Source organism: Pelophylax lessonae (assembly GCF_965119305.1).
Source record: "Pelophylax lessonae genome assembly, chromosome: 6".
NCBI classification, from domain to species: domain Eukaryota; kingdom Metazoa; phylum Chordata; class Amphibia; order Anura; family Ranidae; genus Pelophylax; species Pelophylax lessonae.
This window is the reverse complement of record NC_138773.1, coordinates 187,820,121-187,837,223: the sequence shown is the minus strand read 5'-3', so window position 1 is coordinate 187,837,223 and position 17,103 is coordinate 187,820,121.

Below are 17,103 nucleotides of genomic sequence, written 5' to 3'. Positions count from 1 at the left end.
TGGCAGTGGGAGGGATGGATGGGATAGGCAGAGTGATGGCAGTGGGAGGGATGGATGGGATCAGGCAGAGTGATGGCAGTGGGAGGGATGGATGGGATCAGGCAGAGTGATGGCAGTGGGAGAGACGGGATCAGGCAGTGATGTCAGTCGGAGGGATGTATGGGATCAGGCAGAGTGATGGCAGTGGGAGGGATGGATGGGATAAGGAAAAGTGATGGCAGTGGGAGGGATGGATGGGATCAGGCAGAGTGATGGCAGTGGGAGGGATGGATGGGATCAGGCAGAGTGATGACAGTGGGAGAGATGGGATCAGGCAGAGTGATGGCAGTGGGAGGGATGGATGGGATCAGGCAGAGTGATGGCAGTGGGAGAGATGGGATCAGGCAGTGATGGCAGTCGGAGGGATGGATGGGATCAGGCAGAGTGATGGCAGTGGGAGGGATGGATGGGATCAGGCAGAGTGATGGCAGTGGGAGAGATGGGATCAGGCAGTGATGGCAGTGGGATGGATGGATGGGATCAGGCAGAGGGATGGCAGTGGGAGGGATGGATGGGATAAGGCAAAGTGATGGCAGTGGGAGGAATGGATGGGATCAGGCAGAGTGATGGCAGTGGAAGGGATGGATGGGATAAGGCAGAGTGATGGCAGTGGGAGGGATGGATGGGATCAGGCAGAGTGATGGCAGTGGGAGGGATGGATTGGATCAGGCAGAGTGATGGCAGTGGGAGAGATGGGATCAGGCAGTGATTTCAGTCGGAGGGATGGATGGGATCAGGCGCAGTGATGGCAGTGGGATGGATGGATGGGATCAGGCAGAGGGATGGCAGTGGGAGGGATGGATGGGATAAGGCAAAGTTAGGCAGAGTGATGGCAGTGGGAGGGATGGATGGGATCAGGCAGAGTGATGGCAGTGGAAGGGATGGATGGGATCAGGCAGAGTGATGGCAGTGTAAGAGATGGGATCAGGCAGTGATGGCAGTGGGAGGGATGGATGGGATCAGGCAGAGTGATGGCAGTGGGAGGGATGGATGGGATCAGGCAGAGTGATGGCAGTGGGGGGATGGATGGGATCAGGCAGAGTGATGGCAGTGGGAGGGATGAATGGGATCAGGCAGAGTGATGGCAGTGGGAGGGATGGATGGGTTTAGGCAGTGATGGCAGTCGGAGGGATGGGATCAGGCAGTGATTTCAGTCGGAGGGATGGATGGGATCAGGCGCAGTGATGGCAGTGGGATGGATGGATGGGATCAGGCAGAGGGATGGCAGTGGGAGGGATGGATGGGATAAGGCAAAGTTAGGCAGAGTGATGGCAGTGGGAGGGATGGATGGGATCAGGCAGAGTGATGGCAGTGGAAGGGATGGATGGGATCAGGCAGAGTGATGGCAGTGTAAGAGATGGGATCAGGCAGTGATGGCAGTGGGAGGGATGGATGGGATCAGGCAGAGTGATGGCAGTGGGAGGGATGGATGGGATCAGGCAGAGTGATGGCAGTGGGGGGATGGATGGGATCAGGCAGAGTGATGGCAGTGGGAGGGATGAATGGGATCAGGCAGAGTGATGGCAGTGGGAGGGATGGATGGGTTTAGGCAGTGATGGCAGTCGGAGGGATGGATGGGATCAGGCAGAGTGATGGCAGTGGGGGGGGGGGTGGATGGGATCAGGCAGAGTGATGGCAGTGGGAGAGACGGGATCAGGCAGTGATGTCAGTCGAAGGGATGTATGGGATCAGTCAGAGTGATGGCAGTGGGAGGGATGGATGGGATAAGGAAAAGTGATGGCAGTGGGAGGGATGGATGGGATCAGGCAGAGTGATGGCAGTGGGAGGGATGGATGGGATCAGGCAGAGTGATGGCAGTGGGGGGGATGGATGGGATAAGGCAGAGTGATGCAGTGGGAGGGATGGATGGGATCAGGCAGAGTGATGGCAGTGGGAGGGATGGATGGGATAAGGCAGAGTGATGGCAGTGGGAGGGATGGATGGGATCAGGCAGAGTGATGGCAGTGGGAGAGATGGGATCAGGCAGTGATTTCAGTCGGAGGGATGGATGGGATCAGGCAGAGTGATGGCAGTGGGAGGGATGGATGGGATCAGGCAGAGTGATGGCAGTGGGAGGGATGGATGGGATCAGGCAGAGTGATGGCAGTGTAAGAGATGGGATCAGGCAGTGGTGGCAGGGGGAGGGATGGATGGGATCAGGCAGAGTGATGGCAGTGGGAGGGATGGATGGGATCAGGCAGAGTGATGGCAGTGGGAGGGATGGATGGGATCAGGCAGAGTGATGGCAGTGGGAGAGATGGGATCAGGCAGTGATGGCAGTGGGATGGATGGATGGGATCAGGCAGAGGGATGGCAGTGGGAGGGATGGATGGGATAGGGCAAAGTGATGGCAGTGGGAGGAATGGATGGGATCAGGCAGAGTGATGGCAGTGGGAGGGATGGATGGGATAAGGCAGAGTGATGGCAGTGGGAGGGATGGATGGGATCAGGCAGAGTGATGGCAGTGGGAGGGATGGATGGGATCAGGCAGAGTGATGGCAGTGGGAGAGATGGGATCAGGCAGTGATTTCAGTCGGAGGGATGGATGGGATCAGGCAGAGTGATGGCAGTGGGAGGGATGGATGGGATAAGGCAGAGTGATGGCAGTGGGAGGGATGGATGGGATAGGCAGAGTGATGGCAGTGGGAGGGATGGATGGGATCAGGCAGAGTGATGGCAGTGGAAGGGATGGATGGGATCAGGCAGAGTGATGGCAGTGTAAGAGATGGGATCAGGCAGTGATGGCAGTGGGAGGGATGGATGGGATCAGGCAGAGTGATGGCAGTGGGAGGGATGGATGGGATCAGGCAGAGTGATGGCAGTGGGAGGGATGGATGGGTTTAGGCAGTGATGGCAGTCGGAGGGATGGATGGGATCAGGCAGAGTGATGGCAGTGGGGGGGGGGTGGATGGGATCAGGCAGAGTGATGGCAGTGGGAGAGACGGGATCAGGCAGTGATGTCAGTCGAAGGGATGTATGGGATCAGTCAGAGTGATGGCAGTGGGAGGGATGGATGGGATAAGGAAAAGTGATGGCAGTGGGAGGGATGGATGGGATCAGGCAGAGTGATGGCAGTGGGAGGGATGGATGGGATCAGGCAGAGTGATGGCAGTGGGGGGGATGGATGGGATAAGGCAGAGTGATGCAGTGGGAGGGATGGATGGGATCAGGCAGAGTGATGGCAGTGGGAGGGATGGATGGGATCAGGCAGAGTGATGGCAGTGGGAGGGAGGGATGGGATCAGGCAGAGTGATGGCAGTGGGAGAGATGGGATCAGGCAGTGATGGCAGTCGGAAGGATGGATGGGATCAGGAAGAGTGATGGCAGTGGGAGGGATGGATGGGGTAAGGCAAAGTGATGGCAGTGGGAGGAATGGATGGGATCAGGCAGAGTGATGGCAGTGGGAGGGATGGATGGGATCAGGCAGAGTGATGGCAGTGGGAGGGATGGATGGGATAAGGCAGAGTGATGGCAGTGGGAGGGATGGATGGGATCAGGCAGAGTGATGGCAGTGGGAGGGATGGATGGGATCAGGCAGAGTGATGGCAGTGGGAGAGATGGGATCAGGCAGTGATTTCAGTCGGAGGGATGGATGGGATCAGGCAGAGTGATGGCAGTGGGAGGGATGGATGGGATAAGGCAGAGTGATGGCAGTGGGAGGGATGGATGGGATTGGGCAGAGTGATGGCAGTGGGAGGGATGGATGGGATCAGGCAGAGTGATGGCAGTGGGAGGGATGGATGGGATCAGGCAGAGTGATGGCAGTGTAAGAGATGGGATCAGGCAGTGGTGGCAGGGGGAGGGATGGATGGGATCAGGCAGAGTGATGGCAGTGGGAGGGATGGATGGGATCAGGCAGTGATGGCAGTGGGAGGGATGGATGGGATCAGGCAGAGTGATGGCAGTGGGGGGGATGGATGGGATCAGGCAGAGTGATGGCAGTTGGAGGGATGGATGGGTTTAGGCAGAGTGATGGCAGTGGGGGGGGGGGGGTGGATGGGATCAGGCAGAGTGATGGCAGTGGGAGAGACGGGATCAGGCAGTGATGTCAGTCGAAGGGATGTATGGGATCAGTCAGAGTGATGGCAGTGGGAGGGATGGATGGGATAAGGAAAAGTGATGGCAGTGGGAGGGATGGATGGGATCAGGCAGAGTGATGGCAGTGGGAGGGATGGATGGGATCAGGCAGAGTGATGGCAGTGGGGGGGATGGATGGGATAAGGCAGGGTGATGCAGTGGGAGGGATGGATGGGATCAGGCAGAGTGATGGCAGTGGGAGGGATGGATGGGATCAGGCAGAGTGATGGCAGTGGGAGGGAGGGATGGGATCAGGCAGAGTGATGGCAGTGGGAGAGATGGGATCAGGCAGTGATGGCAGTCGGAGGGATGGATGGGATCAGGCAGAGTGATGGCAGTGGGAGGGATGGATGGGATCAGGCAGAGTGATGGCAGTGGGAGAGATGGGATCAGGCAGTGATGGCAGTCGGAGGGATGGATGGGATCAGGCAGAGTGATGGCAGTGGGAGGGATGGATGGGATCAGGCAGAGTGATGGCAGTGGGAGAGATGGGATCAGGCAGTGATGGCAGTCAGAGGGATGGATGGGATCAGGCAGAGTGATGGCAGTGGGAGGGATGGATGGGATCAGGCAGAGTGATGGCAGTGGGAGAGATGGGATCAGGCAGTGATGTCAGTCGGAGGGATGGATGGGATCAGGAAGAGTGATGGCAGTGGGAGGGATGGATGGGATCAGGCAGAGTGATGGCAGTGGGAGGGATGGATGGGATCAGGCAGTGATGGCAGTGGAAGGGATGGATGGGATCAGGCAGAGTGATGTCAGTGGGGGGGATGGATGGGATCAGGCAGAGTGATGGCAGTGGGAGGGATGAATGGGATCAGGCAGAGTGATGGCAGTGGGAGGGATGGATGGGATCAGGCAGTGATGGCAGTCGGAGGGATGGATGGGATCAGGCAGAGTGATGGCAGTGGGAGGGATGGATGGGATCAGGCAGAGTGATGGCAGTGGGAGGGATGGATGGGATCAGGCAGATGGATGGATGGGATCAGGCACAGTGATGGCAGTGGGGGGGGGAGAATGGGATCAGGGCAGGCAGAGTGATGGCAGTGGGAGAGATGGGATCAGGCAGTGGGGGGGTGGATGGGATCAGGCAGTGATGGCAGTGGGGGAGAAGGATGGGATCAGGGCAGGCAGAGTGATGGCAGTGGGAGAGATGGGATCAGGTAGAGTGATGGCAGTGGGGGGGATGGATGGGATCAGGCAGTGATGGCAGTGGGGGGGGGTGGATGGGATAAGGGCAGGCAGAGTGATGGCAGTGGGAGGGATGGATGGGATCAGGCAGTGATGGCATTGGAGGGATGGATGGGATCAGGCAGTAAAGGCAATGGTGGGGATGGATGGGATCAGGCAGAGTGATGGCAGTGGGAGAGATGGGATCAGGCAGTGATGGCAGTCGGAGGGATGGATATGATCAGGCAGAGTGATGGCAGTGGGAGGGGTGGATGGGATCAGGCAGAGTGATGGCAGTGGGAGGGATGGATGGGATCAGGCAGAGTGATGGCAGTGGGAGGGATGGATGGGATCAGGCAGAGTGATGGCAGTGGGAGAGATGGATGGGATCAGGCAGAGTGATGGCAGTGGGAGAGATGGGATCAGGCAGTGATGGCAGTGGGATGGATGGATGGATGGGATCAGGCAGAGTGATGGCAGTGGGAGAGATGGGATCAGGCAGTGATGGCAGTCAGAGGGATGGATGGGATCAGGCAGAGTGATGGCAGTGGGAGGGATGGATGGGATCAGGCAGAGTGATGGCAGTGGGAGAGACGGGATCAGGCAGTGATGTCAGTCGGAGGGATGTATGGGATCAGGCAGAGTGATGGCAGTGGGAGGGATGGATGGGATAAGGAAAAGTGATGGCAGTGGGAGGGATGGATGGGATCAGGCAGAGTAATGGCAGTGGGAGGGATGGATGGGATCAGGCAGAGTGACTACAGTGGGGGGGATGGATGGGATAAGGCAGAGTGATGGCAGTGGGAGGGATGGATGGGATCAGGCAGAGTGATGGCAGTGGGAGGGATGGATGGGATCAGGCAGAGTGATGGCAGTGGGAGGCATGGATGGGATCAGGCAGAGTGATGGCAGTGGGAGAGATGGGATCAGGCAGTAATGGCAGTCGGAGGGATGGATGGGATCAGGCAGAGTGATGGCAGTGGGAGAGATGGGATCAGGCTGTGATGGCAGTCGGAGGGATGGATGGGATCAGGCAGAGTGATGGCAGTGGGAGGGATGGATGGGATCAGGCAGAGTGATGGCAGTGGGAGAGATGGGATCAGGCAGAGGGATGGCAGTGGGAGAGATGGGATAAGGGAGTGATGGCAGTCGGAGGGATGGATGGGATCAGGCAGAGTGATGGCAGTCGGAGGGATGGATGGGATCAGGCAGAGTGATGGCAGTGGGAGGGATGATCAGGCAGAGGGATGGCAGTGGGAGAGATGGGATAAGGGAGTGATGGCAGTCGGAGGGATGGATGGGATCAGGCAGAGTGATGGCAGTGGGAGGGATGGATGGGATCAGTCAGAGTGATGACAGTGGGAGAGATGGGATCAGGCAGTGATGTCAGTCGGAGGGATGGATGGGATCAGGAAGAGTGATGGCAGTGGGAGGGATGGATGGGATAAGGCAGAGTGATGGCAGTGGGAGGAATGGATGGGATCAGGCAGAGTGATGGCAGTGGGAGGGATGGATGGGATCAGGCAGAGTGATGGCAGTGGGAGGGATGGATGGGATAAGGCAGAGTGATGGCAGTGGGAGGGATGGATGGGATCAGGCAGAGTGATGGCAGTGGGAGGGATGGATGGGATTGGGCAGAGTGATGGCTGTGGGAGGGATGGATGGGATCAGGCAGAGTGATGGCAGTTGGAGGGATGGATGGGATCAGGCAGAGTGATGGCAGTGTAAGAGATGGGATCAGGCAGTGATGGCAGTGGGAGGGATGGATGGGATCAGGCAGAGTGATGGCAGTGGGAGGGATGGATGGGATCAGGTAGAGTGATGGCAGTGGGAGGGATGGATGAAATCAGGCAGTGATGGCAGTGGGAGGGATGGATGGGATCAGGCAGAGTGATGGCAGTGGGGGATGGATGGGATCAGGCAGAGTGATGGCAGTGGGAGGGATGAATGGGATCAGGCAGAGTGATGGCAGTGGGAGGGATGGATGGGTTTAGGCAGTGATGGCAGTCGGAGGGATGGATGGGATCAGGCAGAGTGATGGCAGTGGGAGGGATGGATGGGATCAGGCAGAGTGATGGCAGTGGGAGGGATGGATGGGATCAGGCAGATGGATGGATGGGATCAGGCACAGTGATGGCAGTGGGGGGGGGGAGAATGGGATCAGGGCAGGCAGAGTGATGGCAGTGGTAGAGATGGGATCAGGCAGTGGGGGGGTTGATGGGATCAGGCAGTGATGGCAGTGGGGGAGAAGGATGGGATCAGGGCATTCAGAGTGATGGCAGTGGGAGAGATGGGATCAGGTAGAGTGATGGCAGTGGGGGGGATGGATGGGATCAGGCAGTGATGGCAGTGGGGGGGGGTGGATGGGATAAGGGCAGGCAGAGTGATGGCAGTGGGAGGGATGGATGGGATCAGGCAGTGATGGCAGTGGAGGGATGGATGGGATCAGGCAGTAAAGGCAGTGGTGGGGATGGATGGGATTAGGCAGAGTGATGGCAGTGGGAGAGATGGGATCAGGCAGTGATGGCAGTCGGAGGGATGGATATGATCAGGCAGAGTGATGGCAGTGGGAGGGGTGGATGGGATCAGGCAGAGTGATGGCAGTGGGAGGGATGGATGGGATCAGGCAGAGTGATGGCAGTGGGAGGGATGGATGGGATCAGGCAGAGTGATGGCAGTGGGAGAGATGGATGGGATCAGGCAGAGTGATGGCAGTGGGAGAGATGGGATCAGGCAGTGATGGCAGTGGGATGGATGGATGGATGGGATCAGGCAGAGTGATGGCAGTGGGAGAGATGGGATCAGGCAGTGATGGCAGTCAGAGGGATGGATGGGATCAGGCAGAGTGATGGCAGTGGGAGGGATGGATGGGATCAGGCAGAGTGATGGCAGTGGGAGAGACGGGATCAGGCAGTGATGTCAGTCGGAGGGATGTATGGGATCAGGCAGAGTGATGGCAGTGGGAGGGATGGATGGGATAAGGAAAAGTGATGGCAGTGGGAGGGATGGATGGGATCAGGCAGAGTAATGGCAGTGGGAGGGATGGATGGGATCAGGCAGAGTGACTACAGTGGGGGGGATGGATGGGATAAGGCAGAGTGATGGCAGTGGGAGGGATGGATGGGATCAGGCAGAGTGATGGCAGTGGGAGGGATGGATGGGATCAGGCAGAGTGATGGCAGTGGGAGGCATGGATGGGATCAGGCAGAGTGATGGCAGTGGGAGAGATGGGATCAGGCAGTAATGGCAGTCGGAGGGATGGATGGGATCAGGCAGAGTGATGGCAGTGGGAGAGATGGGATCAGGCTGTGATGGCAGTCGGAGGGATGGATGGGATCAGGCAGAGTGATGGCAGTGGGAGGGATGGATGGGATCAGGCAGAGTGATGGCAGTGGGAGAGATGGGATCAGGCAGAGGGATGGCAGTGGGAGAGATGGGATAAGGGAGTGATGGCAGTCGGAGGGATGGATGGGATCAGGCAGAGTGATGGCAGTCGGAGGGATGGATGGGATCAGGCAGAGTGATGGCAGTGGGAGGGATGATCAGGCAGAGGGATGGCAGTGGGAGAGATGGGATAAGGGAGTGATGGCAGTCGGAGGGATGGATGGGATCAGGCAGAGTGATGGCAGTGGGAGGGATGGATGGGATCAGGCAGAGTGATGGCAGTGGGAGGGATGGATGGGATCAGGCAGAGTGATGGCAGTGGGGGGGATGGATGGGATAAGGCAGAGTGATGCAGTGGGAGGGATGGATGGGATCAGGCAGAGTGATGGCAGTGGGAGGGATGGATGGGATCAGGCAGAGTGATGGCAGTGGGAGGGAGGGATGGGATCAGGCAGAGTGATGGCAGTGGGAGAGATGGGATCAGGCAGTGATGGCAGTCGGAAGGATGGATGGGATCAGGAAGAGTGATGGCAGTGGGAGGGATGGATGGGGTAAGGCAAAGTGATGGCAGTGGGAGGAATGGATGGGATCAGGCAGAGTGATGGCAGTGGGAGGGATGGATGGGATCAGGCAGAGTGATGGCAGTGGGAGGGATGGATGGGATAAGGCAGAGTGATGGCAGTGGGAGGGATGGATGGGATCAGGCAGAGTGATGGCAGTGGGAGGGATGGATGGGATCAGGCAGAGTGATGGCAGTGGGAGAGATGGGATCAGGCAGTGATTTCAGTCGGAGGGATGGATGGGATCAGGCAGAGTGATGGCAGTGGGAGGGATGGATGGGATAAGGCAGAGTGATGGCAGTGGGAGGGATGGATGGGATTGGGCAGAGTGATGGCAGTGGGAGGGATAGATGGGATCAGGCAGAGTGATGGCAGTGGGAGGGATGGATGGGATCAGGCAGAGTGATGGCAGTGTAAGAGATGGGATCAGGCAGTGGTGGCAGGGGGAGGGATGGATGGGATCAGGCAGAGTGATGGCAGTGGGAGGGATGGATGGGATCAGGCAGTGATGGCAGTGGGAGGGATGGATGGGATCAGGCAGAGTGATGGCAGTGGGGGGGATGGATGGGATCAGGCAGAGTGATGGCAGTTGGAGGGATGGATGGGTTTAGGCAGAGTGATGGCAGTGGGGGGGGGGGGGTGGATGGGATCAGGCAGAGTGATGGCAGTGGGAGAGACGGGATCAGGCAGTGATGTCAGTCGAAGGGATGTATGGGATCAGTCAGAGTGATGGCAGTGGGAGGGATGGATGGGATAAGGAAAAGTGATGGCAGTGGGAGGGATGGATGGGATCAGGCAGAGTGATGGCAGTGGGAGGGATGGATGGGATCAGGCAGAGTGATGGCAGTGGGGGGGATGGATGGGATAAGGCAGGGTGATGCAGTGGGAGGGATGGATGGGATCAGGCAGAGTGATGGCAGTGGGAGGGATGGATGGGATCAGGCAGAGTGATGGCAGTGGGAGGGAGGGATGGGATCAGGCAGAGTGATGGCAGTGGGAGAGATGGGATCAGGCAGTGATGGCAGTCGGAGGGATGGATGGGATCAGGCAGAGTGATGGCAGTGGGAGGGATGGATGGGATCAGGCAGAGTGATGGCAGTGGGAGAGATGGGATCAGGCAGTGATGGCAGTCGGAGGGATGGATGGGATCAGGCAGAGTGATGGCAGTGGGAGGGATGGATGGGATCAGGCAGAGTGATGGCAGTGGGAGAGATGGGATCAGGCAGTGATGGCAGTCAGAGGGATGGATGGGATCAGGCAGAGTGATGGCAGTGGGAGGGATGGATGGGATCAGGCAGAGTGATGGCAGTGGGAGAGATGGGATCAGGCAGTGATGGCAGTGGGATGGATGGATGGGATCAGGCAGAGGGATGGCAGTGGGAGAGATGGGATCAGGCAGTGATGGCAGTCGGAGGGATGGATGGGATCAGGCAGAGTGATGGCAGTGGGAGGGATGGATGGGATCAGGCAGAGTGATGGCAGTGGGAGAGATGGGATCAGGCAGTGATGTCAGTCGGAGGGATGGATGGGATCAGGAAGAGTGATGGCAGTGGGAGGGATGGATGGGATCAGGCAGAGTGATGGCAGTGGGAGGGATGGATGGGATCAGGCAGTGATGGCAGTGGAAGGGATGGATGGGATCAGGCAGAGTGATGTCAGTGGGGGGGATGGATGGGATCAGGCAGAGTGATGGCAGTGGGAGGGATGAATGGGATCAGGCAGAGTGATGGCAGTGGGAGGGATGGATGGGATCAGGCAGTGATGGCAGTCGGAGGGATGGATGGGATCAGGCAGAGTGATGGCAGTGGGAGGGATGGATGGGATCAGGCAGAGTGATGGCAGTGGGAGGGATGGATGGGATCAGGCAGATGGATGGATGGGATCAGGCACAGTGATGGCAGTGGGGGGGGGGAGAATGGGATCAGGGCAGGCAGAGTGATGGCAGTGGGAGAGATGGGATCAGGCAGTGGGGGGGTGGATGGGATCAGGCAGTGATGGCAGTGGGGGAGAAGGATGGGATCAGGGCAGGCAGAGTGATGGCAGTGGGAGAGATGGGATCAGGTAGAGTGATGGCAGTGGGGGGGATGGATGGGATCAGGCAGTGATGGCAGTGGGGGGGGGTGGATGGGATAAGGGCAGGCAGAGTGATGGCAGTGGGAGGGATGGATGGGATCAGGCAGTGATGGCATTGGAGGGATGGATGGGATCAGGCAGTAAAGGCAATGGTGGGGATGGATGGGATCAGGCAGAGTGATGGCAGTGGGAGAGATGGGATCAGGCAGTGATGGCAGTCGGAGGGATGGATATGATCAGGCAGAGTGATGGCAGTGGGAGGGGTGGATGGGATCAGGCAGAGTGATGGCAGTGGGAGGGATGGATGGGATCAGGCAGAGTGATGGCAGTGGGAGGGATGGATGGGATCAGGCAGAGTGATGGCAGTGGGAGAGATGGATGGGATCAGGCAGAGTGATGGCAGTGGGAGAGATGGGATCAGGCAGTGATGGCAGTGGGATGGATGGATGGATGGGATCAGGCAGAGTGATGGCAGTGGGAGAGATGGGATCAGGCAGTGATGGCAGTCAGAGGGATGGATGGGATCAGGCAGAGTGATGGCAGTGGGAGGGATGGATGGGATCAGGCAGAGTGATGGCAGTGGGAGAGACGGGATCAGGCAGTGATGTCAGTCGGAGGGATGTATGGGATCAGGCAGAGTGATGGCAGTGGGAGGGATGGATGGGATAAGGAAAAGTGATGGCAGTGGGAGGGATGGATGGGATCAGGCAGAGTAATGGCAGTGGGAGGGATGGATGGGATCAGGCAGAGTGACTACAGTGGGGGGGATGGATGGGATAAGGCAGAGTGATGGCAGTGGGAGGGATGGATGGGATCAGGCAGAGTGATGGCAGTGGGAGGGATGGATGGGATCAGGCAGAGTGATGGCAGTGGGAGGCATGGATGGGATCAGGCAGAGTGATGGCAGTGGGAGAGATGGGATCAGGCAGTAATGGCAGTCGGAGGGATGGATGGGATCAGGCAGAGTGATGGCAGTGGGAGAGATGGGATCAGGCTGTGATGGCAGTCGGAGGGATGGATGGGATCAGGCAGAGTGATGGCAGTGGGAGGGATGGATGGGATCAGGCAGAGTGATGGCAGTGGGAGAGATGGGATCAGGCAGAGGGATGGCAGTGGGAGAGATGGGATAAGGGAGTGATGGCAGTCGGAGGGATGGATGGGATCAGGCAGAGTGATGGCAGTCGGAGGGATGGATGGGATCAGGCAGAGTGATGGCAGTGGGAGGGATGATCAGGCAGAGGGATGGCAGTGGGAGAGATGGGATAAGGGAGTGATGGCAGTCGGAGGGATGGATGGGATCAGGCAGAGTGATGGCAGTGGGAGGGATGGATGGGATCAGTCAGAGTGATGACAGTGGGAGAGATGGGATCAGGCAGTGATGTCAGTCGGAGGGATGGATGGGATCAGGAAGAGTGATGGCAGTGGGAGGGATGGATGGGATAAGGCAGAGTGATGGCAGTGGGAGGAATGGATGGGATCAGGCAGAGTGATGGCAGTGGGAGGGATGGATGGGATCAGGCAGAGTGATGGCAGTGGGAGGGATGGATGGGATAAGGCAGAGTGATGGCAGTGGGAGGGATGGATGGGATCAGGCAGAGTGATGGCAGTGGGAGGGATGGATGGGATTGGGCAGAGTGATGGCTGTGGGAGGGATGGATGGGATCAGGCAGAGTGATGGCAGTTGGAGGGATGGATGGGATCAGGCAGAGTGATGGCAGTGTAAGAGATGGGATCAGGCAGTGATGGCAGTGGGAGGGATGGATGGGATCAGGCAGAGTGATGGCAGTGGGAGGGATGGATGGGATCAGGTAGAGTGATGGCAGTGGGAGGGATGGATGAAATCAGGCAGTGATGGCAGTGGGAGGGATGGATGGGATCAGGCAGAGTGATGGCAGTGGGGGATGGATGGGATCAGGCAGAGTGATGGCAGTGGGAGGGATGAATGGGATCAGGCAGAGTGATGGCAGTGGGAGGGATGGATGGGTTTAGGCAGTGATGGCAGTCGGAGGGATGGATGGGATCAGGCAGAGTGATGGCAGTGGGAGGGATGGATGGGATCAGGCAGAGTGATGGCAGTGGGAGGGATGGATGGGATCAGGCAGATGGATGGATGGGATCAGGCACAGTGATGGCAGTGGGGGGGGGAGAATGGGATCAGGGCAGGCAGAGTGATGGCAGTGGTAGAGATGGGATCAGGCAGTGGGGGGGTTGATGGGATCAGGCAGTGATGGCAGTGGGGGAGAAGGATGGGATCAGGGCATTCAGAGTGATGGCAGTGGGAGAGATGGGATCAGGTAGAGTGATGGCAGTGGGGGGGATGGATGGGATCAGGCAGTGATGGCAGTGGGGGGGGGTGGATGGGATAAGGGCAGGCAGAGTGATGGCAGTGGGAGGGATGGATGGGATCAGGCAGTGATGGCAGTGGAGGGATGGATGGGATCAGGCAGTAAAGGCAGTGGTGGGGATGGATGGGATTAGGCAGAGTGATGGCAGTGGGAGAGATGGGATCAGGCAGTGATGGCAGTCGGAGGGATGGATATGATCAGGCAGAGTGATGGCAGTGGGAGGGGTGGATGGGATCAGGCAGAGTGATGGCAGTGGGAGGGATGGATGGGATCAGGCAGAGTGATGGCAGTGGGAGGGATGGATGGGATCAGGCAGAGTGATGGCAGTGGGAGAGATGGATGGGATCAGGCAGAGTGATGGCAGTGGGAGAGATGGGATCAGGCAGTGATGGCAGTGGGATGGATGGATGGATGGGATCAGGCAGAGTGATGGCAGTGGGAGAGATGGGATCAGGCAGTGATGGCAGTCAGAGGGATGGATGGGATCAGGCAGAGTGATGGCAGTGGGAGGGATGGATGGGATCAGGCAGAGTGATGGCAGTGGGAGAGACGGGATCAGGCAGTGATGTCAGTCGGAGGGATGTATGGGATCAGGCAGAGTGATGGCAGTGGGAGGGATGGATGGGATAAGGAAAAGTGATGGCAGTGGGAGGGATGGATGGGATCAGGCAGAGTAATGGCAGTGGGAGGGATGGATGGGATCAGGCAGAGTGACTACAGTGGGGGGGATGGATGGGATAAGGCAGAGTGATGGCAGTGGGAGGGATGGATGGGATCAGGCAGAGTGATGGCAGTGGGAGGGATGGATGGGATCAGGCAGAGTGATGGCAGTGGGAGGCATGGATGGGATCAGGCAGAGTGATGGCAGTGGGAGAGATGGGATCAGGCAGTAATGGCAGTCGGAGGGATGGATGGGATCAGGCAGAGTGATGGCAGTGGGAGAGATGGGATCAGGCTGTGATGGCAGTCGGAGGGATGGATGGGATCAGGCAGAGTGATGGCAGTGGGAGGGATGGATGGGATCAGGCAGAGTGATGGCAGTGGGAGAGATGGGATCAGGCAGAGGGATGGCAGTGGGAGAGATGGGATAAGGGAGTGATGGCAGTCGGAGGGATGGATGGGATCAGGCAGAGTGATGGCAGTCGGAGGGATGGATGGGATCAGGCAGAGTGATGGCAGTGGGAGGGATGATCAGGCAGAGGGATGGCAGTGGGAGAGATGGGATAAGGGAGTGATGGCAGTCGGAGGGATGGATGGGATCAGGCAGAGTGATGGCAGTGGGAGGGATGGATGGGATCAGTCAGAGTGATGACAGTGGGAGAGATGGGATCAGGCAGTGATGTCAGTCGGAGGGATGGATGGGATCAGGAAGAGTGATGGCAGTGGGAGGGATGGATGGGATAAGGCAGAGTGATGGCAGTGGGAGGAATGGATGGGATCAGGCAGAGTGATGGCAGTGGGAGGGATGGATGGGATCAGGCAGAGTGATGGCAGTGGGAGGGATGGATGGGATAAGGCAGAGTGATGGCAGTGGGAGGGATGGATGGGATCAGGCAGAGTGATGGCAGTGGGAGGGATGGATGGGATTGGGCAGAGTGATGGCTGTGGGAGGGATGGATGGGATCAGGCAGAGTGATGGCAGTTGGAGGGATGGATGGGATCAGGCAGAGTGATGGCAGTGTAAGAGATGGGATCAGGCAGTGATGGCAGTGGGAGGGATGGATGGGATCAGGCAGAGTGATGGCAGTGGGAGGGATGGATGGGATCAGGTAGAGTGATGGCAGTGGGAGGGATGGATGAAATCAGGCAGTGATGGCAGTGGGAGGGATGGATGGGATCAGGCAGAGTGATGGCAGTGGGGGATGGATGGGATCAGGCAGAGTGATGGCAGTGGGAGGGATGAATGGGATCAGGCAGAGTGATGGCAGTGGGAGGGATGGATGGGTTTAGGCAGTGATGGCAGTCGGAGGGATGGATGGGATCAGGCAGAGTGATGGCAGTGGGAGGGATGGATGGGATCAGGCAGAGTGATGGCAGTGGGAGGGATGGATGGGATCAGGCAGATGGATGGATGGGATCAGGCACAGTGATGGCAGTGGGGGGGGGGAGAATGGGATCAGGGCAGGCAGAGTGATGGCAGTGGTAGAGATGGGATCAGGCAGTGGGGGGGTTGATGGGATCAGGCAGTGATGGCAGTGGGGGAGAAGGATGGGATCAGGGCATTCAGAGTGATGGCAGTGGGAGGGATGGGATCAGGTAGAGTGATGGCAGTGGGGGGGATGGATGGGATCAGGCAGTGATGGCAGTGGGGGGGGGTGGATGGGATAAGGGCAGGCAGAGTGATGGCAGTGGGAGGGATGGATGGGATCAGGCAGTGATGGCAGTGGAGGGATGGATGGGATCAGGCAGTAAAGGCAGTGGTGGGGATGGATGGGATTAGGCAGAGTGATGGCAGTGGGAGAGATGGGATCAGGCAGTGATGGCAGTCGGAGGGATGGATGGGATCAGGCAGAGTGATGGCAGTGGGAGGGTGGATGGGATCAGGCAGAGTGATGGCAGTGGGAGGGATGGATGGGATAAGGCAGAGAGATGGCAGTGGGAGGGATGGATGGGATCAAGCAGAGTGATGGCAGTGGGAGGGATGGATGGGATCAGGCAGAGTGATGGCAGTGGGAGGGATGGATGGGATCAGGCAGAGTGATGGCAGTGTAAGAGATGGGATCAGGCAGTGATGGCAGTCGGAGGGATGGATGGGATCAGGCAGATTGATGGCAGTGGGAGGGATGGATGGGATCAGGCAGACTGATGGCAGTGGGAAGGATGGATGGGATCATGCAGAGTGATGGCATTGTAAGAGATGGGATCAGGCAGTGATGGCAGTGGGAGGGATGGATGAGATCAGGAAGGGTGATGGCAGTGGGAGGGATGGATGGGATCAGTTAGAGTTATGGCAGTGGGAGGGATGGATGGGATCAGGCAGTGATGGCAGTGGGAGGGATGGATGGGATCAGGCAGAGTGATGGCAGTGGGGGGGGGGGGGGTGGATGGGATCAGGCAGAGTGATGGCAGTGGGGGGGATGGATGGGATCAGGCAGAGTGATGGCAGTGGGAGGGATGGGATCAGGCAGTGATGGCAGTCGGAGGGATGGATGGGATCAGGCAGAGTGATGGCAGTGGGAGGGATGGATGGGATCAGGCAGAGTGATGGCAGTGGGGGGAATGGATGGGATCAGGCAGAGTGATGGCAGTGGGAGGGATGGATGGGATCAGGCAGAGTGATGGCAGTGGGGGGAATGGATGGGATCAGGCAGAGTGATGGCAGTGGGAGAGATGGTATCAGGCAGTGATGGCAGTTGGAAGGATGGATGGGATCAGGCAGAGTGATGGCAGTGGGAGGGATGGATGGGATCAGGCAGAGTGATGGCAGTGGGAGAGATGGGATCAGGCAGTGATGG